The sequence below is a fragment of the Bombus affinis genome, chromosome 7 (assembly GCF_024516045.1).
Source record: "Bombus affinis isolate iyBomAffi1 chromosome 7, iyBomAffi1.2, whole genome shotgun sequence".
Lineage (NCBI taxonomy): Eukaryota > Metazoa > Arthropoda > Insecta > Hymenoptera > Apidae > Bombus > Bombus affinis.
In genome coordinates this window covers 14,329,345-14,356,757 of record NC_066350.1, presented here as the reverse complement: position 1 = coordinate 14,356,757, position 27,413 = coordinate 14,329,345, and the positions used below count along the sequence as shown (strand labels likewise).

The 27,413-nt window shown below is 42.5% G+C and overlaps 1 long non-coding RNA gene across 1 annotated transcript; it reads left to right on the top strand.

The window, feature by feature from the left end:
• Positions 1-10,844: 10,844 nt before the first annotated feature.
• LOC126918715 (uncharacterized) lies at positions 10,845-26,459 on the top strand. Its single transcript, XR_007711423.1, has 2 exons — positions 10,845-23,878; positions 23,948-26,459. It is a non-coding gene; the product is annotated as an uncharacterized LOC126918715 (long non-coding RNA).
• The last annotated feature ends 954 nt before the right edge of the window (positions 26,460-27,413 follow it).

The following is a 27,413-nucleotide window of genomic DNA, read 5'->3' as shown; positions in this document are numbered from 1 at the left end:
GAGAGAGGAGAGGATCAGCGAACGGGGAGTCGTCGAGATTCCCGTTGTGGGAGCCTCTCTCGTTTCCTCTCCCTTCTGCCCTTTTCTCCCGCTTCGTCTCCCCGTAATCTCGTGGCCTCTCGGTCGCGCGATCGTGGCTTTTACGCCTTTCAAACAGCCGGTTTATTTGCAGCGTACCGTGTACAGGACGAGGCTATGCAAATTGTACGAGAGCAGGTCGCTCGTGCCCGCGGCCTCGTCACTCGGCGTCCTTTGAACCTTATCGAAGCGACTGGACCGAGCCGAGAGTCTGAATTATTCAGAGGTCGCTCGATGCAACGATTCGTCTTCGGGGGTTGGAGATCTGCGTGGACGCTCCTAGCGAAGACGCTTGAGAACGTTTCCCTTTTCAATTCTTTGATCCTGCGGTGTGTGTTTTATGCTCCGGGTTCCAGATCTCCAGCCTGAATTGTGGATTTCGCAATCTTAAGATTTTAGACTTTGCGATTCAGAGCTTTGAACTTTGAATTCTGCGTTTTAGATTCGGTGTTCCGTGTTCTGAATTCTAAATCCAACATTCTGATTTCCAGATTCTACACCTTTCATTATAGGCTTTCGCTTTCCGACTCTCGGCCAGTGAACTGTGAATTGTGAATTACCTTCGTGACAACATATGCTGTAATTTTCATCGTCGAGTATTTACACGCAATCCACGTTCCCCCATTTACCGCGTTCCAAATTTACACCGAGCCGTCCACGTGTTTTCGTTCTCGCCAATCTCGATACCGCCGATATCAATTATCCTCCGTCAGCGGGCGGTTCGCGTTTTTGATCGCCGACTCACCCTGCGCGCGGATCAGTCGCGACCGATCGACTCGGATGAAAGGGATGGAGTCACAAGGGGCTAGAATTCCGCGTCGCTACGCGTTATCGGTTGAAATCGTATCGGGCGGAATCGAGATTTCGCAACGCGTCAACGATACTGCGTGCCGCGCGCATTCGAGTGCATTGATCCGGTCAATGCAGGGCGGCTCGGTGAATGCGTTAAGTGCAGTCTTATATGGGAAAAGTGGGGAAGGGTGCACCGTGTGCACGGAATGGTGTGTAGCTCGCCTAGGGAAAGGGGTTGCATAGAACCTCGGTGAATCGAAGGGAGACAGAAAGAAGCTCTTCGTAAGAGCGAGACGAAGGAAGAGGGAGAAAGTGAGGGAGAAAAATATACCGAGTGCAAGGAGAAAAAAGATCAGAGAGAGAGAGAGAGAGAGAGAGGCAGAGTAGGCAGGAGAACGCCATACTTTATGAATACACCACCATTCACCCCAGTTATTACTTCCTATACAGGCTGATCCTTGTCACCGGTGCGCAATACAGCTGTTGTTGATATGACAGAGAAATTAGCGATGGAAGTGTTAGATGATTGAATTATCATGGCTATAAGCTTGCTTTTATTTGTTGAAAAAATATTGAGAGCAAATTTCACATATCTTTTCGTGCGTTTCTATAGTCCAGCTAAGAGGAGACGAAGAATTTATTTCGTTTCTATTTTTCAAATTTGTCATTCCTATTAGTTTAAACAAATGTAGATCGGTGGATCTTGTCGAGACCAGACAAACAAAGTACGTAACAGAATGTCTTTCGATTTCATTTCCCAAGTTCTTGGTTTCTGTCAATTGAAACAAACGATTTTACCTTTTCAATCCTAAATTTCTATTAGTTGAAGAGTACTGGAACAAAGTAACTGAAGTATACACGGTATAGTTCACTTCTCAAATTCTTGGGAACACGAAGAAGCTACTTCGCTTCGCTAACGAGGAGCGCCCAGTATTAAAAAGTTCTTGGCTCTTAAAACTTCTGACTTAAAGGAGAACACCGTAATCTCCAGCCTTTCGTTCGTCATCTTTCTCCAAACATCTGAAATCTGTCCTCGTCGCAGGAATCACCCTGTACACTGTACACCAACTTCTCTCTTTGGATTCGCACGTACGCAAGAGCGCACGGCCACAAGCTCACGAGCGCGCGCGTCGTAAAAAAAGATGCAAATACATCGTCACCACGCGTGCATTGATAAACATTCTATGTATGGAAATAACACACGTGCGACCCCTTTGATGCGTTGCGGTCGCGAGCCCGTAAACATGTTCTTACTTCCTGATCCCGGTGCGTTCGCCTTGCGGCTCCAAGTCCGTGCGCCGTTTCTCTCTTGATCAATGACTCCCTTCTCGAGTGTTTTCGTTATTCGAAATCGTTGGCTGGAAGACGCAGAGTTTGTTAGCTTGTTGAGTAGCCGACCACTTTACCTGTCCTTCGTTTCGTTATTGTACACCTCTGCTTGTGCTTCGTTTCGACGTTACCGTTGTTTAGTACCGGGCACCAGGTGTTTAATGGAAGCGGAGCTTGAGATTTTAGACATTTGGGAATTTCCACATACTCTGCTTAAATTAAGCTGGAGTGCGTTCTCGATTGTCGAGTAAATTGAGCACAGCTTGATTCATTTTTGTCGTTGATTTTATCGCTTTTGATTTGTTGCTTCTTTTACAGCTACCGAACTGTCTGAGTCATTTTTTATATAATCGTGTTTAGTTATTCTTAACTATACTCGATGGGGAGACTTTTGTAATTATGGAATTCAAAATTAATGAAAACTAATCAATTTCGATTTTACTTCCTGCAAATAGAAGTACACTTAGAATATAGATTATTCTTGATGGAATTATTAGATACGTTCAAGAGATTGACGATCTGAGTGACAGATTAATTTACTTCCGTTGATTAGTAAATTGAAACGTCTCTTTAAATTTCAGGAAAACACGAAAGCATCGTTGTTCGTAATTTCTCTAGTTTCCATTGTATGATAAAAATTTCCTCGAAACATCGAACGTTCTTTTTGTTAATATAAGAATCAGATTCGGATATAGAAATTCAACGATTGCATCAGAGTTAATATCGATACTTGCAACCCTTCAAGAAGATAAAAATCTCAGACGTCTTCGACGTAGAAGTCAAAGAATATCGGGTAAAAGGATTGAAACGTATGAAATATTCGGGGCATCATCCATGGTTGGAATTTCGCATTCCAACCAAGGTTTGCGTGCAAAATCGTTGCTGCCGGTATTTCTTCGCTCGTCTAATCGTCTGACAGAACGATGAATATTTCAAGAAACTCCCGTCGACGAGACGTTGATCGCAGTCAATAAATAACGAAACGCTTTCGTCCCGGGTCAACCAACTCTACCCACAACCCTTAAAGCGATCCCCTTTGTTCACTCTAAAAAAACGCGCCCTTTCCATTTATGTCGCGCATCGCTCTCCCTTAAAATCAGCTAACCACTGTCCAACGCAAGAGCTAAAGCGAATAAAATGAAGAAAAAATTACTTTAACCCCGAACACACGCTTACAAGCTTGCGTGGAGCGTTCGCGCGAATTCAATCATCGCAACTTGGTGGCTGTAAATCCGCGACAGGGCGTGCAATTCCATTCTGTTATTCAACTTTGTGCTCGAATCCCGATGATCCCATCGATCCGTCGATCCGGGTCCACGCGAACCCGCGAAATTCGAGGCTGGATTTTATCGGCGGCTCGCGGGGACGTGGAGCGGGATCGCCCATGGCGTAGGATTAACAACCGGATAATGAAGTCAGTGTTTCATGCCCTGTGAAATTGCGCTCGGTCCGCTCGCCATTCGATTCTCGCTTTGATTGCGCTATGGGCGAAAGCGCAATGCCCATAAACCGGTCCAGCGTTTAGCACCATCGCGAGAGTGGCCTTCCCTGTGGAAACTGCCACCGTTAGAGCGCACAGCGCCCCTACCACCGTACCGTTGGATTTTCCGCGGCCGAATTTCCCCGGCTTTTCCAGGCCAGTCGCACGCGGATGTATTTCGAAACGATGCGAACCATCGTTTCGCTTTTACTGGCCTTTCACGTTGTATCGCGCTCGGCTACCCAATGTGTTTTTCAAAAATTCCCGCTAAAACCAGCACCACTAACGGACGACCGCTGCAGAAATGCAGACCTGCTTTTCCAGGTTGCTATTCACCAGGGATTGTCTCTTGTTCCGTGTATTTTGGCAGCTTCCTTTCTTTCATTTTGCATGTTTGATTTGACGTGATTAATTTCGGCTTATTTTGGCTCATATCTAGGAAGCTAAGTCTCGCGGCTGTTTATAATTTGATTGTAGTTATATATTTTCGTTTATATGGAATTAAAGTTTGGCACACGATAATCAATTTCATGTAAGTGTTAAAAATGAAAGGCATGAAATGAAATATAATACTCTTCGGTATAGAAGATGTTTATCATTGTTTATAGCAACGTGTTAATTTTATCCTATCGTGTTCGTTATAAAATTATGGATAAAGTCTTGTATGGGAATCCACTGTACATTGCAATTTTTAAAGGTCTCCTAATTTTTATCCCCACTTGTACAATGTTTTATTAATTAATAGTATTAGTAAATTGAAGGGTTTGCACATTGCAAGTTACAAACTTCTCATTGATTTTAGAACATGTCAAATAATCAGATAACCAGCAGACATTACAAAATTTACGTGCAAAGTTTCATTTGTTCTATCAGCAATTTTGCTAGTATCGTTCATGTTTATTAATGTTGACAACTTATAACTTGAGACTTGTAAAATTTCACTAACGACATTGGTTCGATTGTACAAGGTAACCCTAGTGGTTATATATACCATGTACAGAAAAGTTTTGTATCATCTATATATTTTCTATCATATATGTATCTATTAGGTTGTCCAAAAAGTTTCTTTCGTTTTATTAGGAAATAATAGACGCATAATGTTTTTTGTTTTATATTAGTTTATTGAATTATGTACGAACATAATAATAGAAATAGAACGAAATCATATCTAATTCAATAAAAAAATATAAAACAGAAATTGCTGTTCATCTATTATCACTCTATGAAACGAAAGAAACTTTTTGGACAACCTAATAATTCCTTTCGTTACTCAAATTCGCTAAATTTTCCACTTGTCGTGCTCAATATAAACGACCATCTACCACCAACGATGTAAAATTCCGGACAATGTAAGTTCAAAGCCGATACACGTTCGTTAATTCAATATGCCGTTGACCATCGATCAACGCGTCCCGTTTCCCAATTAAAATAAGACCGGGTTGATTTTCATGTAAATTCGAGAAATCCATAATGCGGGGGCGGTTTTACCCGGGCCGTTCAATAAATCGAGGAATCGCAATCACCGTGGCTTTCAGACCGGCCCCTCGTCAAGGGGTGCTCGTTGTCCATGGAGATGACGATGATGACGACGACGATGATTATCATCATTGTGGCCCCGAGCTTGATATCTCGCTGCAACCACGATGATATACCTCAATTTTCGTGACTACGGGCGGACACACCCCATCTCTCTATATCTATATATTTTCGGTCTTTTCATTATGGCATAATGAAGCGACAGGGTAAAAGTAATTACCTGTATAAACCGACGTTTTCATTACGCGTTATTTGTCAGCCGTTGGCGCAATCGTTACAGAATTCATCGGCATTAGTCGAGCAACGATTTCGATACGCTTAATGGCGAACCAGAATGGGATTCGTTGTGAAACTAACGAGAGGAGAGGTACGAGCTTGGTCAGCTGTGCTCTGAAACAAACCCTTTTCGATAGGATGAATCATCGTAGATTCGATGATCTGTCCAGGGGAGGCTGTTTTATTCAAATGATAGTCTGTCTTTCGCGGCGTCGCCATATACGATTGCTCGGATGTTTCAATTTGGATGACGAGAGGGTCTTTCGCGTTTGCTGAAAATACCGTAGAAATTTTAAGAAAGAATATATCTTTATATTTAACAAAGAATATGTCTTTCTTACGGATTAACGTTTTAATTATTCGGACAATATTATGTTGCAATCCATGCGCATTAAATTAACGCGAAAAAGACAAAAGATCCTCGTGCAATCTGTTTGTAAAAAAAAAAAAAACAAAAAAATATACACGCCATACGATAAAAAAGAGCATTTACAAGCATTTTCCAATGGCGAGTTCCAAATTGATCATTGGAAACGTCGAAACGATCGAGAGGGATTACTCGGCCGGAATCCGACAAAATATAACCATCACCCGGCCCATCGAAATTAAAGCGTCCGCGTGAAAATCCCAGATTTATGCCCATCTGGGCCTACGAAATACCGCACGATGATCTCGACCAGCATGAGCGATGATTCCCGTTTCGGAATATACATTTCCTCTCTTGCTTTCTCTCTTCGGCTTTCGAACGTGTACCAGCCAATATGCGATGATGAACTGCGTGGATTGAAAGCGATCACGGGTGTTAACAGCGTTATAACATGCACGCTGATATTGCAGCGGCCACGGTTACGGTGGCCATGGTGTTTTGCGTGGCAGGAGGTCGCGTTACGAAACCCCATGTAACATAGTCACTCGGAAATCGAACCATCAGAGAGATACTAGTCGAAGGTCGTTGTCGAAATTCACTTATACACGTTTCGCATGAGAGTGGTTCCACTTTGGCGAATGGACTCGTTTCTTCTTCATTACGTTTTTCCACCCCCCCCCCCTTCTCTTTTCATCTATCCACCAGCAGGATCGTGTTCCTTTCGACTTTGATCGCGTAGGTCGTCGTTTCATCCCCCTACGGGGCGCATACGGCCCACTTGATCTACGGGTTTGTTTACTGAGGCGTCGCACAGTTTGGCATGCAATAGACAAAAATCGAAATAATCATTGTGTGAAGATATAGGAGGGATTCGGAAAATACAAAAACTTTCCTTTATTTAGCACACAACAGTTATATTTACATATATCTTATACTCTAAAAACCTTGATATCCTACTCGCACGTTTGTTTGTTGTCAACCGACTCTTCTAGATACTTCTAACGACTGACTATTGTCTTTTGTCCCAACTAAGGCCTGGACGTCCTCTGACGCTTACACACACATTCACATGTGCAGTGTAAATGTATCATGTTCCCAACACATTGGTCGATTTTCGTCTTATTATTCAATGATATCATCAGTCTATAAGTAATACAAACGTAAACAATAATTCCTTAAAAATTGATGGAGGGTTAGTAAAAATCGTTTGTTCGTCAAACTCTAGTCGCTTAGAAATTGGCTCACTCATTTATTATATTCTCGTTTGTTCGTTCTTATTATATTAAGTTGTCCGAAAAATTCCTTTCGTTTCATAAGGTGCTAATGGATGAACAACAATTTCTATTTTATATTATTTTATTGAATTCGGTATGATCCATTTCGTTCTATTTCTATTATTATATTCGTGCATAATTCAATAAACTAATATAAAACAAAAAACACTGTGCGTTTATTATTTCCTTATGAAACGAAAGAAACTTCTCGGACGAGCTAATATAATGCTTGGAATAAGGAGATTTTGACCAGAGTTATGTATAATTTTTATTTCCAATTAAACAATTTTTCTCTTTTTTGGAGAAAGTAATTTTAAAGGGCCAGTTCAAACCATCCTGTAATTCTGATTGTTTCGTGTCAAGAAGGTATTGAATTATTGTACATTGCAATGTTTGTTCTGTTATAAAACGCTACGCTGGATGTTTGTAACTTTTTTATCGTTAATTCATTCGTAATTCCACGGATTCTCGACTTAGTTAGAATGGGTTTCTGAACACACTTGTTGCAAGGAAATGTTAAAAGTTGCACGAAAACTCTGTTCTTTACTAAATTATTTCCTATCTGACGAAATGGAAGGGAAGATAAGTGATTTCTCCACGATATTTACGAAAAAATGGAAAGATTGTTCTCGGATCGGTACTAGTTACTTAAACGTCACCGTTTATGGTCAAATAAAGCAATAAGATCTGACGATAATAATCAGAGCTTAACTACCTGCATCTGAAGAAATTTGTTAACGTTTGTAACGGAATATCGCATTATTTTCCTATAATTTTTTCAAATAACTTCCAGAAATTGTTCCCAGGAAATTTGCAATCGTTTTCTCGTATTAACATATCATTTGATCGATTAATCGGTTCGTTGATAATCTGACACGTTTTGTATGAAATCACTAAGTGACCTAATACTTCTGATCAAGGTATACGTACTTGTAGACAGGCGATGAGTATCCATGAGTGGGAAAATCGTGTAATTCGTAGTCCGAGCGCTAGGAGGAGCAGCTAAGAACGAGCGATTCACGCGGCTTTATTACGAATTAAGCGCAATTCCGACCTGGCCCGGGGAAAACCGCGTGCTCGTAAACCGCAAATAATTTATGGTCACGGGTTAACCGTGCTGGCGTGTGCGGACGTAATTTTTCCACGATGTCTGATGGCTGTCCAGGGTGGTTTAAAGTCGAAAGATTCCGGAGGATGAGCAGATTCCTTGTGATGATATCGGAAGAAGCATATAATATGAATGGCCAGGTTTGTAGAGCTAAACGATTTCCAAGTGGCTTCAGAGAGTAGTTCTGTTTTATGGGAGCTTTGGCTTCTAGAGATTTCCGTCTGAGGCACTTCTGAATACCATTTTCGTTCGATGTGAATATAGAGGAGTGTTCGAATTCTCTTGCTCTGCTTTCGTATGATACGATACGTGTAGAAAATTATAGAGCAAAAGATAATTTCATTTCTTTCTACTAAACTCTTTAAGGTAATACCGATATCTATTATTTACTACATAATTTAAATCTATAATTCGTAGCTGACATCGGAAGTAACAAGTATCGCTTTCAATTAATATACACATAATCCGACAATAATTTGTATATTTCAGTAGCATTGTGCATTGTTACCACGAATCAAATTAAAATAACTAAATACTCATGTATATTGATTTGCTGTTTCTATGATAAATTCAAGATTGTTACTTCAAAAAGTGCTTTGACGTAGAAACAAGTCGACGATAGCAAGTCGTCAAACTAAACGTCGATTATATCAGATACTTCTTCTACTTTCCTCAAATATTTCTTTAACCATTCATTAACATTTGTCACCATATCATTTGTCATTCTCTCATTTACCAGAGACCATTAATTTATCATGTATTATCTTCCAACATCATTTCAAATTGGACGATCGCTCCTCCGCGTTTCTTCGCCAAACAAAGTCAATGTACAGGGAATGCGTTTCACCCCTTTTGATCGCTTCTCCGCGTTGACGCGCTGACGCTCGTGTGCACGCGTGTACGTACGAGCAATAATGCAGCGATACAGCCGATGTTTAGTAGTCGTATTATCGTGATCCGTGTTTGACCACGGTTCGCAGCCGCGGCTGTTTGCGCGATACACAACCGCGTAGATTGCTACCAGTCGGATCACGGTATCGGGCCAGATGTATCGTTAAGATATCGAACGTGATATCAAGCGTCGAATATGTCTGCCGCACGTGTACGTACCTGGTAACGATCCTGACCGAAACATTTCGCAGAGGGAACGCAGACATCGATTCCCGCGCGTTTAGAACCACACTCTTAGTCGAACAGTCGATTTCCACGTGGCTAACTGCGAGACACTTTTCGATGCAGGTGACCGACGATTTTAACGTTTTACACCTTTTTCGCATGTCCTCGTTGCGATCTCTGTGTTTCCTCTCATTGTTAGCGGCTGATCATCTTATTATACGAGATTTATATTTTTTATTATTACAGTACATTTTATTGTATAATTGTGTTCTCAGCAATTCTATAAAATCTTCTTTTACAAACGTTTTATTCAAATGTACTTTCTAGACGAAAGGATTTTTCATTCTCTTCTTTGATCTCCGAGAGGAATTTATTACGTAAATGTAGTGACAGTGCTTGCAACAGGGTCCGTACAAAGAGCTTCCATCTCTTTCTGAAATGCAGCATCTACGTGGTTGAACAATACAGTTTTATTTGAAAGAGAGCCTCCACCTCTTGTAAATAACTAAAAGAAACCAAACACGAGATGCAATAATCTATTGTGCTATTTCAGAATTAAAAAGCCCTTAACGCTCTCGAGCGCATAATCAAGGGACAAAAATCCTAAAACATTCGTGCGGAAAGAATCGATGGTCCCGCGATTGCTTCGATACTCCGATGGGAGAATCACCGAGGAGCATCGAGACGCGGCGAAAAGAGAAAGAGAATATTATTTCGCGTCGAATGGCGCAACGTTCGTAGAAGCGGCCACGTATAAATTGTCCGGCCAGTCGTCGAGAATGGGAAAATTTTTACGTAGCTCGATCGTTGGCTCGCGGACGCGAAAAGGGGTGTGAGAGGGTGGCGGCGTACGAAAGTGGCCTCTCTCTCGAAAAAAAAGAATCGTTCACGCCTCTGGCCCGTGTGTACACGCGTGTGCATGCACGGCCGAGATACGAGGCCTCTTTACGACCAATATCTAATGGATTGCATCGGCCGAGCGCAAACGTTAAATTTGACGTTCACGATTATTGCGGCCCTCCGGGGAGGCCAGTACGAATACACGGCCAGGACAGTGGCCAGGGAGGGGTTGGGACGATGCTCGACGTTAATTTTATAATCCTGGCGAAAAAGTTACGACCCTCGGAGTCGACCGAGTCCGGATCTCTTCTCCTCGTCATCCACCCCGCGCTTTTATACTCTTCCCGCTTCACCACCCCCGCGTTCCCCGGCTTTTCCACCATTCCACTAGACGGTTCCCGCTTTGTCACGTTCTATCGCTGAATCTCGTGCCACCGCGAATACTCTTTTATATGGCGAATACTTCTTGATAGGATTTCCCGATCTTTTGTCCCCTTTTTCTTGTCGATGAATATTCGCCCGTGATTGAGTTTTGTGAAAAACGATTTTGAAGCTATGCAGTTTCAAATAGCTTTTTAGTCATTTTGTTAGCTGGGTGATTTATGATTTCGTCGATGCATTTGTTTCTTTCTTTCTTTTTTTTTTTTTTTTTTTTTTTTTAGTAAATTGATAATACATCTTGTAATACCAAATCATAACCTTGCTGATCGAGTAATTTTTGATACAACCGTATCCTTCTATTGTCGAAAGAATTCTTTAGTCTATGGAAAACATTAAAGAATCAGTTCGATTTGATATTAAAGTATTTTTGATAACATTAAGGCTCTCCTGTTCTCTGAAACAAGTACAAGATCGAACGTCAAGTTTTGTGCACTATATTAAAGTTAATAGCGAAGAAGCTTATCCTACGGTGAAAAAGAAATGCAAACTCAATCTTCCACGGATTCAAAGGATGATGGTGAAGAAGCTGCAAGTCAAAGACTGCCAACAGTGAAAACGCTCTCTTCTTAAATATTCTATCCTTTGCCAGAGCCGAGCTTTCTCTAAGGACATTTCATCCAGTAAATACGAATTACCGCATCTCAACAACCGCTCTATTTAGTCGATTCTCGTGTTCTTTGCGCATCAGAGAGTCGGCCACGGTTGCAACCCTTCCGCGAGGTTTCGGTAACTGTGGCGTAAGTCGGAAGGGTTTGTCTCGGTTGCAATATTCATAAGTAAGCTGCTTGCTTCTCGCGCTCGCCGTCGAGTTTAACGGAATTACGCGTTAACGGTCGATGCTTAAGAAAGTTGGCTTTGATGGAAACCAGGGATGCTTTCAAACCAGGGTTGACGCGTCTCGTCGAGCCACGGCTCTTTAGCCCACCGGTTTATTCGGCGACGACGAGACTGAAGAGGAAATTCTCTCGCGAGCTATTCTTTCGTTTTATTGTTTATTCAGAAACTCGTTAGAATTTCATGGGGCCGACCGTTTACGGCATGCAACGCGCACGCGAAACGATCCCCCATTTACAAGAGGGGGTGTAAGCGGCTTTTTTTCTGCTTCAGGGGCACAAAGAGCCTTGTTGCCGATGTTGCTCGCTTTTTGACCGCCCTCGTCGCACGCTTAGCCTTCACGGCGAATAATTAACGCGGTATCAAAAGGGATTATGAAAATATCGTGGACGGTGCTCTGGAACGTTCAACGAGAGTTTAAGTCCCGCGTCGGATGAAAGGAGAAAATCTTCTTGAACGCTCTACTCCGACGGGGATATCTTTGTGCGTCACGATGGAACGCGTTGTTTGACTTTTGCAATATACTTTGTATCGCCGATACTGTAGCGGTATTTTTCGAAATTTTCATATGTAGTTTCATATTTATGGATTACTGGAAAACAGTTTCAGTTTATTTTAACACGTGCGTTGTAAGCGTCCGTTCATTGGAATATACCGTTCGTGTTCGACATTTGCTGTTTCGATCTAATTCTTGAACAAAAACCAGTCAACTTCTTAATTTGTTCTCTGCTTTTTTTCAACTTTCTTCTATTTGTACATAATATGTGCATTGCAAATATTAATTTTTAATATTAATTCGAAATGTTTATCCCACTTTGTATAATTTTCTGTCACCTTTCTCTCAAGTCCCGAATCTCGTCGCAAGAATGAGGAATGAAAGAGTGCGGCATCCGTCTGAATAAATAATAATTTCTCGGCGATAAATCTGGACCCTGTACGCAGAAGAAATTCCCAGGCCAAGTTAAGGGTAGCGGTTCGAGCCACATGCGTGCTAGCGTTGCCGTCGCTCATAGTGTTCACTGTCGTTTCGCGAGATTATTGTCACCAATGATTCTGGCGTTTCAAATAAATCAATACCGATGAAACAATATCACAGAAACGCGGAAGATTGTATCGAAGTTTAGAGATCTATTATATAAATTGTAGATTTATGTAAAATTAACTACACATGATCGCTTGGAAAAAATTCGAAAGCTTTTGCATGCACCTAATATATTCGATATCCATTTCGCCAATTCTGCAGTGTATTTGAGAAACCCTGTCTATTTAAAAATTACACACGAAGAATCTACAATAGGTGGCGTAAGAGAACAGTCGAAAGAATAGAAGATCTTCGCGTCAATTCATCAGTCACTCGTATATCCTACAGAAGAGACAATGTTTCAATTAGTTTCTCCATACTTCGCTCGATCTCCATTTTACACACTTCCCTCTCCTTAAAGGGAATAGCGTAACCGCCTAGCAACGACTAAGAATCCACCTTCCCTTCGATATCCCTCCAAAAAAAAAAAAAAGAAGAATAAATCTGAAACATATCCCACGTGTGATTTACTACGAGATATCGGATCTGTCAAAGAGGCGTAAATTATTGTCAGGCAAAATTTCAGAGTCTCCCCTATCGGGATGTTTCCTCCCGCGCGATGCCGCAGCACGAAACGCTTCGAAAGCAGATCCTTGCCTCGACGTCGCAGTAATGAGTGCATCATACCCATTATGCAACCGAGGACGGGAGGAAGGATGCTCCTTCCACGAACCGATGCGAGTTCATAATCACGGGGACAAAGCGAATGCTCCGCAGCCGCGCTCCGGAAATGACGATCCTCGAGGAGCTTCCTTCCATCGTCCTTCTGGCTTCGGGAGCACCGGTGTCCTCGGGAGGATGCACAATGGCGGCCGTAATACGAATCGGCAGGAAACCGATGACGGCGTTGTTGCGTCCTCCGCGAGCACTGCCACAAAAGCACAGCATCTAGGTAATAACTTGGGGTAATCATCGAACGAGACGCCCGACCGTCTGGAAGGATGCGTGCCTGTTGTTCCTGCCACGAGAATATGTGGCCTGGTAATCACTCCTGTTCGTCTGAAATAATTCGTTTCCTTCTAGCGAGGGGGAAACCGAGCGGATGAATGCAGGAATCGCCGCTTCTGGGGGAGACGCTTTCTGATTTTCGTGTTTGCTTGATACTCTTGCACCGTATTTGTGAATTTTGGTAGCTGATCAGCTGGCTGATTAATTATTTTTGATAGGGTTGCTTGCTTCGTTTGAAAGACCTGGTTCGATTTTTCAGTATATAATTGGAAACTTTTAGAGAAGGATTAGAGAATTTTAGTTGGTTACACTGAGAGAGAAAGTGACGGTTATATCAATCATATTATTATAGATGTTAGTTACTCGGATATAGTTTATCTCGCAGAGATCTTAGTGATATCTCGAATACGATGGAAAAATATTTCCTATATTCTCAAAGTTGAGATTCAATTACTAATAATTCCTATCGTGATTTATTTTTACATCGGATCACAAGTATGAATTCGTGTACACAATACATCGCAGTCTGACGTGATAAAATTCAAGAGTTACTCTTCTGTTTTAGCTATACAAATGAAAAGTCCTTCTTCCCTTACAACTTGTCACCCTCGCTTCTCGATCATCTTGAACCTCTGCTTCGGAATAAATTCATTCTCACGTATCTTTGTTTCTGCACCATATCCACTTACAATAAACGATTAACTCCATCAAAAACATTCAGTTATTATATTATAAGAACCAGCCTGCGTGTCCACTTAAAGCTTAACTTCCCTTGTGCTCTCGGCGTGTCTTGCGAACGAACCAAAGGAATAAGAGGACGAGAAGGGTTGAAGATGAAGGTAGGGTGTCACTTTGCAAGAATTATTACTTTCTGCTGTAACGAATGCTCAGAATATACTTGTAAAGGCGGCAGAACGCGGCTCGTGGATGGTGAAGCGTCGGGACGCCGATTCCACGACGACGAACGCATCGAGTCGCACACTCGAACGAGCATTAACGCGAGCACGAATAGAGGAAGCGCGAGCGCGAGTGGAGAATCCTCTCCTGTCTTAGTGACGTCGTGGCGTCATTACGACTCGTTCTCTCCCTCTCCCTCTCTCTCTCTCTCTTTCTTTCTCTCATGCCGCTCGAAGGACGATGCCGTGGTTTTAATTACGCGGATGAAAGTGCACAAGCTGACGCGCGTCCTTCCTCTGCTTCGCTCGTTCGACTCGCCTTTTAAATGGAGCAACGTGTGACACACGTGTGCTGGAGATGTTTCTTCTTGGCGTGAAAAAAACAGGTTGGAAATACGTTTATCGAAGCCTGTCTTTCAGTGGAATTAAATGAGACTTTTTACGGAATTTGCGTATTACCGTGCTATGAATGTTCAGGCACTTATTCTAAGTGGAAATGTGTAAAAATGGATGAACTATGAGGTTTTACCTTTTTATCAGCAGAGATATAACGCGATTAACAGTACGATAATTAAGTCGGTGGAAAGCCATACTAATCAACTTCATAAATTGAAAAAGAGGGAAGAGCGATGATGTTGCAAAAAATATTATTTTGAAAAATGTATCGTGTACTTTACGTCTTGCACTAAAAAATGATCTTATCTGTAAGAAAAGAAATCTTCATAAATATCCAGTAGTGATTATTCTTGTAAATTAAGTTACTATAATTCAGTTAAAATTTTCATTTTTATGATATTGAATCAAGCAAAATCAATGAACGTATTTACTCAGCCGACAGGCTCCATTTTTCGAATAATCGAATTCAGCTCGTAATAAATTCATTGCCGGTAAATAAAATCCATTGCTATTACGTTTAATTCGACGATGAATAAAACGTGGCTCCATAATTCAAGATTGTTTAATTCGAGATGGGATGCAATGGAATATTAATCCCATCAAATGGAATACTAATGGAATATTAATTAACCGAATTGACTATTCAACCGATTCTCTCGCTTCACGTTCCTCCCCCACAGCAAGGAGGAACACAGTCATATACATATATCATACAAGAAACGTGACTTTTCCCAACAATACTTATTCCAGCCGAGCACGCCATTATCACAAGTTAGATTGTAAAATCGAAGAACGTTGTTCCAAACTGCACCATTCGCTCGCAAAAACCAGACTGTTCGCTATTAACCTATTAACCCTGTGCACGCTTCTTGCGCAACTCAACATTCTTCCAACTACGTTTCTTTCCTTCGTAACACCATTTCCCTATTACCTCGATAACAATCGTTAAGACCAAACATGCACTTCGACTAGCCAAGCAACTTCCCATTCCACCCTTCTTTCAACCCTTAAGAACAAGAAAGAACCACGGAATTTCTTTCGACCCAGTTCGATCTAGTCTTCGTCAACAGTCAGCCTTTCGCTCCCTCTCACGAACCACCCTTCTAACCACCCTTCTAACCACCCTTGTGTAAAAGCATCCCAACAAACAGATCCTCCGCTATTTACCGAAGAAGCTTGGAGGCCGAGACTTGGCGCGAAAGTTTCGCGAAACTTTCCGATCCCTCGTCTTTAAAGATAGGACGTTGCCCTGGGTGCTCGCGAAGGGGGGTTTGGTACCACTGGCATAGATGCATAAACGAGCAGCAGGCACGCACACAGGCTCGTACGACGGGCCGCGGGACACACGCGTGCTGTGCGTGTCGACGAACGAGACGTGCGTACCTACATTACATGCAAATAAATATGCCATGCGAGGTGGCGAGGGGTGTATGGCCGCGCGGGATCCGACAGGGTGCAACAATAGGCCCTCACCGGTTGCCATAGTAACACCATCAATCCCTTAGCAACAGCTTGAGATCTTAAAGCCGAGGATTCGCTGCGACTCGCGTGGATCATTTAATGACACGGAGCTCGCTGATGGGATAGGGTTATCGCGGCTGATAGGTTTAGGGCTCGGGTCGTTCGGATGATGGAGGTTTCGGGGATTTTGAGATGAAGATGCTTGGATGAGGTTTGAGAAAGTTTAATGGAGGGACTAGGGAACTTGCGCAGGTCATCCGTTTTAGATTCCGTGTTTTTGTAATTGGTGAAAGTATGTAGGTGATTTTGGGAAGCTTAATTCAGCCGGAAGTATAATTATGTATATTTATTACGTTAATTCGAACCACTTATGTATGGCATATTATACAATTGTAAGATCTTAGGAATTGGTAGCCTACAAAAATTGCAAAATCAGAAATGAACTTCTCGTCCTGTCTTATCTCTTTGTCATTTGATCGTACGCGATTAATTTTCCAGCGAATTCTTTATTGATTTTCTAGTGACAAAATTTTCAGAAACTCTTTCCCTTCATTCCCTTTATTGTCTCCTTTTTTTAGTTATACATGCCAGGTAATTAATTTTCTAGTGAATTTTTTGTTAATCTTTTAGCAATCGGATTTTCAGATACTCTTTCCCTTTGTCAGATATTCTCAGTCGAAATTGATCGATGTCAACCGTGGAAATTCGATAGAGTGCCTCTGTCGAGTCTCCGAACTTTCAGAGTCCATCAGAGAACTGCAGACGAATCTTTATCCGTTGAAATCTAGGAGTGTGATTCGAGTGTTCTGTATAAACCGAGACGCAGAATTAAATCACGTTGGGTCGCGTTATCAAATTTCCATGCTTCCGTTCCCGCCCTCTACGATTCACCGTTTGTTCTTTTTCCGCGGTTATCGCGTCGAGACGTGACGAAATACGTTTCCCACTGCTTTTCAGCTTGCTCGTACGTGACGAAGATAACGATTTATTCCAATCGTCAAAAGAGGAAAAAATATAAAAAATTGCAAAAGCTACCATCTCCCGACCAAGTAACCGCGATACAATTATCATTCAACGATCTTATAGAGTTTCACTCTTCGTATTTCCATACAAAGAAAAATCTGTTTCCTTCATGCACATTCGATATTTTTGTTTGAGAATTAACATTTAACAAAATCTGATCTTTTATTTTCTGTGATTTTAATTGACAGAAACAGTAACTCTACGACTCATTAAAGAATTAACACGATATTGTTGTACTTTTAACAACTTCGTCTCTGCCTTTTCCACATGTACGTCCAATTTCACTTCCTCCATCAACCAAACAATAAAATCACCACGATTAGAGTTGAACCTCTCGACCCGTACTTCTTTCTTCAAGAAAAAGAAGGAAGTCTCCGTTCTTCTGACTGCTCCACTTCGTTCTTCTCTCGATCCAAAGCATGCAGGTAGTTCTCTTAAAACAACGTGACTCATTTGTCGGGGTAATTACGTATTTATCGCGCGAAATTTCGGACAACTTCCTCTCGCGACGGATCTGGCGCGCGAAAAGGAGCGAGAGCCTCGTTGCCGACGGCCGACAGCCGGATGCGTTGCTTTTATCAGATTTCAGGTTGGCGGCAACTCGCCTTCTTCGAGGCCACGAAACCCTCCGGTTAATTAACCGTGTCCGAGGAGAAAGGGAAACGGAACTGGGTTCGCGAACCTGTCCGTCAAACCTCTAACTTTTTTCCTTCTTTTTTTTCCTCCTGGCTTTATGTTAATTTAATTAACGTAGCTCCTTAAGTTTCGCGGGTAAAACAGAGGCGCAAGTCGCTTCTATCGTGATTAATTGCAAGCAGAAAGCGCGGATTGTGGGTGAATATTTTGAATAACTGGCACGGAAGATTCGTCCTGGAAAATCTTTCGGTTATTCCGTGTTTGCTGCATGGTTTTAGTAGTTCATTCGATAAAATCAGTATACCGGTTATTAGAGTATTCCCGTGTCAGAGCTTGCTGTTAGACAGCCGTGACGGGCAGATAGGGAGCCGTAACCAGAAACCCGTAGCCTCTTAGTCAATGGGTCGATACCCTGAATACGACGGTGCATTCGGCGCCTGGCTATGCAACGACGATAGTTGGGAATTCAATTCAGCTAATACCGTCTTACGGTCCTCTACAAATCGACAGACCACCGATGCATTCAATGAATTCGGATCAACGTCACCCTACCTTTACTCGCCAGTCACGGAGAGCAGTCACGCTTTTGTTTCTGCTCAGCGTTTTCCAACATTCATCGCGAAACTCGGTTATAATCGTCATTCCAGTTTGTAGTTTTGAATAGTTCTGTGATCTTTGTCAATGACGCGTTAAGCAACATTTGTGTTATAGTGGAAATTATTAAAGTATATTTGTTATTTCAAGAGGATCTACCTATGTGTACAATCTAATTATTTATTTATGCGCACAAAGAATATAATTGAATGTAATAACATAGTTTAATACAAGATATATAATTTGTTAGAAAGTTTGACTGAAATTGTTATTTTATTTTAGAAGCTTATATCGCTTCATTTTTACCACGAAGTTCGTACCACGAAAAACGGCGATAGAAATGAGTCACAAAGCCTCGCAAGGTCTCTACCTGTTCATAAATAATAAATACGAATCCTCGAACATTTCCATACGCTATTCTACTAAATATCACAGCGAGAATAAAACCTAACGTTTAGAATTTTTCATATAGATTAACGTAGATAACGAAATACAACAGGAACTGATGAAAAGACCTTTGCTTCGTAAACTGATATCGCTCGACTTTCGCCACCAAGTGCGCTTCCAACAGTGTGAAAACTACCCTGCCAAAACCATCCTAACGATTGCCAAACACCTATGCCTCTCTCTTTCCACTCGCTTCATCCGCACAAAAAGCTCGTCAGAGTTAAACTTAACCCATCCTCGTGCTGTGGCGTGTCTCCTGGACGTACGGTTTTGTCTCGCGGCGGGTCTACTTGGAAATTGGCAGAACGTTTCGCGGCCCCGTGGATCGGGCATTGATTAATGGCGCGCCTGTTGCAGCCCCGGTTACAATGCAATTTGCTTTGCATCGGGACGCGTACGTGTATATACCGCCGGTATATCCCGCGAGCGTGTGTTTGCATTCTGAGGGAGGCGAGAGGCAGGGACAGAGGATGGCGAAACGCGTGGGTCAAACGGGCGCGGTGTAGCATTGGGGCCGTTGGTACAGGAGACGATGAAAACGGGAGGGTGCATCGGCGGTCTGGCGGTATTTGCAGCGAAGTGACAAAGCCGTGACAAGAGTGACACGGTGGCATGGAACGGACGACAACTAATTAATCATCCTGCGGAACTGGCATCGCGTTCGGCGCACGTAGGAGCTGGTGCAATGAATGCACCGGCATGCACCTCGCGTCCTTTCCATTCGGACATGTGTCTAACCGACGCACACGAGCGCGTACCGCCCGCAATTGTGTAGATCGCCGGTGTTCTCCGTCTTCCTTTCACCCATCGCTTCTCCCTCGTGTCTCTGTCTTTTCCTCTGTCCATCTTTCTCTTTCCATCCAATTGTTTCTGCCTGCGATTCTCGTCTTTCGCCGATCGACCGGCGAGTCTGTCTTTGTTTACCGGACACCCTCCGGTACAGATCCTCGCCATTGGATTTGCCTATCGGCACTGTTGCAGCTACATTCCCGCCCTTCGCTCCCCTCGGCTACACCCTGGCTGGCTGATTGTGAGTCGCCGTCACGCTTACTGTCGGTCTACGAACGCGGTTCTATCGGCGAGCGAGCCGATTGTTTCGACAGAAGTCGGCCTCGCACATCCACGCATTAATTACTATGCATAAGCGATGGGAATTAGTGGGTTGGAATGTAATTCCTCTGCGTGGGCTTAGAATTCTGAGCGGACGGTGGAGATTTTGCCATTTGGAAAGTATTTTCTTATATTAAGTTCTTGATGGTGTCTTTAGGATCGAAGATGTTCTTGGTGCAACGGTCGAGACTGTTTTAATAAAATAATAAGAGAGACACGCGCATGTCTGCAATTAATGGTAGAACAAATACAAATTTCCATCGAATAATCGTTTAAAGTAAACATAGCGCAGAAAAATGTTATCACCGTGAGAATACAAAGAACAGTTTCTTCACCTCGCATTTTCTTCTGAAAGAAATCGCATCTTCCATCAAATTTCACCGTTTATGGTCCCTCTGCTCAACTCGTAACTCACGTATCATTTTTTCTTAATGATCCTTACTTCCACTGTCTGGTAAATCAGTTTACTCACAGCCAGTTTCCTTGAATCAACCTAAGAAACACTAAGAAACACGGTGAGAAGATGCCAGCTTGAAATAGAGAATCCAATTTCTTTTGGAAGAAGAGGCTCCGGTGTTCGATCGACGAGACGGTCCAGGTCGAATAAATATCGTAGCAGTCCCGGGAATCAGATCGACTCGGGAGAAAGAGAGGCATCCATGTGTCTTCGGCAATTTCGTTAAACTATTGAAGTCAAGTGCCCCCCGGAGTGCAAGCCCTCGGTTACGGTTTTCCCCGGGACGTTCCATCGTTTCTGCTTGCTTCGTGTTCCTCCACGAATGTTTCAACGAGACGATAAGCTTTCCTAGCCAGCGTACGCAATACACAACCTTTGTCAATTTTAGTCCTACTTGCGTTATACTCTTCCTTTAGGGTAGACAAGCTCGTTCGTTGCTTTCTTTCTTTCTTTCTCTCTCGTTCCTCTCTCGTTCTCCTTTCTCGTTCATTTTCCTGGGCCATTAGCGACGAAGGAAGACATCAGCTTCCACTCAGTGATTACCGGAGAAGAATTTGCATAACACACGAGTCGCGCTCGTACGACGGCATTTACATTTTATTCGAATCGCGGTAATCGATCGGATCGAGTCTCCCCGGCGCGTTCTGGAATGAAATGAACGCGACGATGGAGGGATCCAGTGAGCCAGAGCATCGCCGCAGCAGAGGGTTTGGCTGCTTTAAATAAAAATAAAGTGGCCATGGATGCGGCCCGGATGGACGCATTAGCGATTGGGGAAAAGCTACGAGTTAGTTTTAACGAGCTCGCTTCGAAACTTCTCTATTATGGACTTTCCTCTTCCGTCCGTCGTCGTTTCCTCCCTTACTTCATTCTGTTTTTCTACCTGCACCGCGAGTGTGTCTTTTCCTTTGCTTGTACGGTAGCTTTGAAGCGGTAGACGGCTAATTAGGAACTGAGAAATGTTTCCTGGTTTACACTTCCTAACATATTTCAAGTAGTTGGTTCGACTAGTGTAGTTTTGGTGAAAGTTTCTGTAACTCTGTCACTAATAACGTATGCATTATAACATATCCAATACAATTTAAACAAAACCATGCAGTAAGTAAATAAAAAAAAAAAAAAAGAAAAAGGCGATCAATCGAAGTTTCGTCATAAGAAAATCTTCTTCGTCATCTTCCATAGAATCATCGGATATATATTATATATCTGTCCCAAATACTATACATACATACGTAAATTCTTTCATTTTATTGACAACTTTGTATCCTTATTATCTGCAAAATATTTAATCATCTGTTCTATTTTGGAAAGTGCAAAGAGAAAGAACGCGTCGAAACGACTAGCAATTTCGAAACGATGTTCCGAGCGGAGCTCATGTATTTTCTGGATAATAATTTCGTCCGGAGTTTCTCTCCCCCTTCTATTACCAACCACAAATTACCGCGCCGCGGCGGCAGTAGTTTTGATATACGACCCGTACTCCTCCGCGATCAAGCGCGATTTATACGGTGCAACAATAACGTTTACCCTCGATACCGGTCCCCCGTGTATTTTACCCGGGGACAGTTTTACCGTCGCGCGAGGCGCAACCAGTGCGAATCCATAACCGGGTTTTATACACTTTATCTGCATTAGCAGTCGTGCCACCGTGCTCCGATATATTTATTACGCGATACAATTTTTATTTTATTCTGTTTGCGTGACGATTCTTTACGACCGACTAGATTCGAACTTTATATTGACAGTACACGGCCGTTTAAAGGGTCATTTAATGATAATAAGAAACGAAGAGGCGTACGGGTTTTTGAAAAATTGTTATTTCAAACGTTTCTTCTGTTTATGTTCTATAAAAGAGAGAATAAGAAGGAAACGTGGAGAGTACGCCTTATCACGGTGGCTGCAGTTGAAGGCATCTTTGCTACAATTTTAATGGGCAAGATTTGCCGTGAAGCAGATACGAATGTAATTTCAATGAAACTTTTAGCGCTTTAGGATATCTAAAAGGCTTACGTATTCTTAATGTCTCTATTAAAATTTTTCCTTTCAGTTAATGCTTTTTAGTTAATGCCTTTTAGTTATACATCCTTCGCACGTATCTTCTTGAACATCTATCAGTAACAGTACGTTTAGCTTAAACTCGATATTAGACTAAATAAATTCCAATAACTTAAGGTACTATACTATTAGCACTGAAACTATCAAACCGAACAAAATGACCGGTATCGAACTTTTTGTTTTTAAAATTATCCTGCTTGCGAGTGTTTGCTAAAAATGAATATCTGTCAATAATATTTTTCAAGAAATAAATGTATGCTACGACTACATAAATGTACTTATTTCTTTTTACTTTATTTTACATATTAAACGTCAGTAGGTGCACATAGCGTTAAACCAACGAAACAAAAATATCTCCTCTTCACGGTACTCGAAACAAGGTGGCCTGAAACCAAAATCCAATGTCGATTATTTCACAAAGATTATTTCGCTATACCTTAAACCCGGTGCGTGAGGGAGCTGCAAGTTGTCCTGCTGCTCTCAAGTATCGCGGTGCGCACGGTCGCGCATAATTCTGCCGCATTTCGATAATAATCGTAATTGAAGCATTTAATGCCCGGTGGCGTCGATATTCCAATAATTCACCGGCTCCCTGTCACGATGCGCAATGGTGTGAGGTGTAAGGATCCCCCCCGGTTCGATTCCCGTGGGATCCGGTCCTTCTCGGTTCCACGGCAATGCATCACTCTGTCCGCAGTCCCGTAACTCACCGCGCCGCTCGCACACGCGTGCCCGCGCGGACAGCACGCACGTAACCCACACGTAAACACATCGTTGGACACGCATGGTCAATAAACGCTCACATACAACCGATCGAGGATAGGTGTGCGCGCATACGATGCGACATAGCGATGGAAAGACGGGGTCGAACAGATATATGGCCCGAAGTGAACGACGTATCTAATCTAACCCTTCTGGACAAGATACTCCGTGATGCTCGACGGGGGTTACCTCGACCATGCGTTAACCGTGCTACCCCCGGCCAGGCCAAGTGTAATCTAAAATTACAAGAATCCACTGGCCGGACCTGTGCTGACCGGGGCCATTTGTCAATCTGCTTGGACGATTGCTATCGACACTTTTCCAAAGGATCGGACATGTAACTTTCGTGAAGTTGAACGATGTTTTCGACGACGCGGTTAACCCTCCGTTCTTTGCATCGTTTCACGCAACGATATTCTTCATAGAACGGAATCAGGCGTTTATAAGGGGAGGAAATGTGCAACGGATAATTAGATCAATTTAATATGGAACGTGGAGGAAGCTTTTGATAATTAAAACGATCTCCTGGCTGCATTTTCGGGTATTACATAATGCGATACGTGTCTAATAAAATACATATGCATGTTAATTATTAAGTGTATATTTTTAGGATTTTTGAAAATATTAAGAATTTTTGTGTTCGTTAAAAGGAGAGTAAAATCGAGAGGAACGTATTTTAGCGTTGGCGATTAAAAATATGATATACGTAATTCTTTATATTATACGAAATATAAATGTTGTAGAATGAATATCAACGATACTGAAACAATAATAAGAAGTCCATTCGTGTGATTATCGGAATTCGATATTTTCCCATTTCAAGCGATTATCTCTGTAACCAATTTCAACTATCCTTTCCCAATTCATCGATTAACGTTATACGCGTTACTTGCGAACCAAAAACTTCATTCTCTAAAAACTCTCAACAAACGAACAAACAAACTCGCAATAAATCCAATCGTCGATCAGGATTACCATCTACAATAACTCAGCGCCCGTAGACCTTGCTAAAACTTCAAAACGCGCAACAAAACCCTTTCCACCGAAACGTCACGAGCCACTCCATCGCTTCCATTCATCACGCGGCGCAAACTTCGAGCGTCGAAGAAGCTTATCGCAAAAAGCATGAACGCGTTCGCAGTTGCAGAGCTTCGCAGTGACTCATTGCGTCGCGCGATGTTACAAAGTTGCGATCCTCTCGCGGCTCCCGAGATATTCATCTCCATCAAGGCTCGGCTAATAACTCGGGCGCTCGGTTCACCGAACAGAAAGAAGCAAAACAGAGAGCCCTTTCGACTCCTGCCCTTTGAACTTACTTTCTCGCCATCCTTCCCCTCTGTCTCCGCATTTTCTGCAACACCGTGTACTCGCAGATCCAGACCATTAAGGTCGTCTCAATCGCGCCACGGGTGGTCAACTCGAAGAACACCGAAGAAAGAGGCGGAGGGCCGCGCTTGCAAAAGTAGGGACAGACTATTTCGCATCCGTCATCGTTTAGAGCTCGTAAAAGTGAAACGATCACCGGCAACTAAAGTAACGAGGCCTGAACACAGGCGTGACGATCAGATGCCATCGAGCGATAATGCCCGCATCGTGGCATCTGCTAGTCGCGTTCTCGTCACGCTGCGATGCTGATTTCGACCTTGATAAAATTGTGTTACGGCCACCAGGGAACGCGTTCACGCGCGGATAACGCGTGAAAACACGACACAGAATACCGATCCTACACCGTCGGTAGCTACTTTTCTCCATAGGCTCCCCGTTGACTTGACCTATTTTCCAGGGTTGAGTGATTCTGAACGAGAATTGAGAATGTGTGTAGATTTGGAGGAGGGGTGTCGAAGAAAGTCAATTTATCATCGTCATTATTATCCTCTTTTATTCTTATCTCTGAAGTACCTGTGAGGATTCATAATCGACCTTGCGACGCGTTGTATTACACGTGTGAACTACCGGGGGAAAAGATGACATCTGTCTTTTATAGAGGGCCGTTTCAAAATTCAGAACGTCGATTAACTTACGTTAGATCTGTCAAAGCTGTTACTTTGAATATCTCGTAGTTCTTAATATTCTATAGTTTCTAGCGAGTCCTTCTAATTGGTATAATTACACGAACTCATTGCGAATCGTTTCTACCCACAAATCATATTTAACGAAGAAAAATCCTCACGCTAACCGCTCACAACGAACGACGCGTTTCGCATTCTCGGTTTAATCCATCATCATCGGTGGAAATCGAAGGGATGGCCAGGCCGCTCCGGGCGATAACGGGGCCGGCAACGAGGAGAGCATCACACCGCCGCGAATAGTTCATTAAAATATCCATGAATACGTAATTGTGAATGCGGTCAGAGGCAACGAAATCAGATAAATGAGCGCGTACCAATCGCGCGAAATGGAACAGTAATTCGTACAGGTTTGCACAATTAAGCCAGCCATCGAACAAAAATATTCTATTTCGCTTCCGGTGACCGCGCCATTAAAATCCTCTGTGATTACTTATCCATTTATTTACGGGAAAGCTGGAGTGACTCCCCCGGGCTCTGAATCGTTTCAATTTTCACCGTTACGGGCTGACCTGGCTGCAAATTGTCTTAATATCCTGCCGTTAATAACGTCGACCACGCATGACACATGAAACGATCGAGCAATATGGTGGACAATTTTCCATGGCGTCGAGTTCGAAACGAAATCGAGTGAAAGAATAGAAGGTGCGTTAGTCACGGGCCATTTTGCCACCAGCCGTGACCTGTACGCGCGTTGCCTTTATTTTCCAAGCGTTAATTCACTCGAACAGTGTTCGTCCTCTCGTGCAGGAGGAAGTCGAACCCCTCGAACGAACCTTTCTTTTCTCTTTTTGTCTCTCTCTCTCTCTCTCTTTCTCTCTCTCTCTTTCTCTATGTCTCTATCTATCTATCTATCTTTCAGTTGTGAGCGTTTTAAAATCCGGCCCGGTTCGCGGCGGTTCGGTCACGTGCCGTCACAGGGGGTGCATCATAATGCGCTCGTCACCGTGCTGTTTCGCCTCCGCTGCTCGGTTCTTCGTGTATCGAGATGCATACGTAATTAACGGGAAGCATTAACGGGAATTAACAGGCGGCTTAACGGCGCGGAAAAGTAACGTGGGAGCTGCGAGCCCGGAACATCCGCGAGCCAACCTTTTTGTTGTTTGTCTCGCTTTATTCGGAATTCTCTTTGGTAGTTATTTTTTATCGAGTGATCGACGTTTCTAAGATTAACAGCCTGTCTTGTCTAATCGCGCATAAATTTTTTGATTTTGTTAACAGCTACTCAGAATGCTATTTGTTCATTGCATGTAATATAACGTAAGATGAAATGGTATTTCCTGCGATAAGAAAAGATATTGAAGAATATTCGAGTACTGGCATGTACGTACTTTGTATTACCAAACCTCTAATTAAACAATTGACGTCAGAAGTTGTAATTTATACCACGTGTATGGCTCGATATTACGAAACAAGGAATTAATTGACGTGTGAATATTTTGACGAGTCTGTGCATTTAATGATTGAATTATTAACGTCTAACTGGGAAACGAAGTAAATTATAGATAGAATTATTAATTCTGGCATCCTTTCCTTTCTGATATTTATTCCAGTTAGAATCGATATAGTATATTCATAAATTTAAAATGCATGATTACAAATCGATCCCCTTTTGTTAATCGTACTCCTATTAATTATCAAAAATGTGTAAATCGATTTGTAGGAGTATTAAAGTCGACTTGATTTCCAAACGCGTCAGAAAAAGTATATCGATGATGATGATGATGATGCATGTGTACCAGTCACGGGATGGTCAATATGCACACAGATCGCTAATGCAAGCTGCCGTCAGGCTGAAATTACCTAGGTAGAAATGATCGATCCAATTAAGCACACGATGTAACGGAAACGTATAATCGTGTCTAGAGACGGTTAAAGACGGTCGTGCGTATAATTGGTAACATATAGTTTCGTTCCTTGCTTCTGTTAATATCATACAATGATAAAATCTTTAATAAAGTGCCTGTTACACGGCGATGAATCCTCAGGTAAGTGGCATTCAATTTAAGA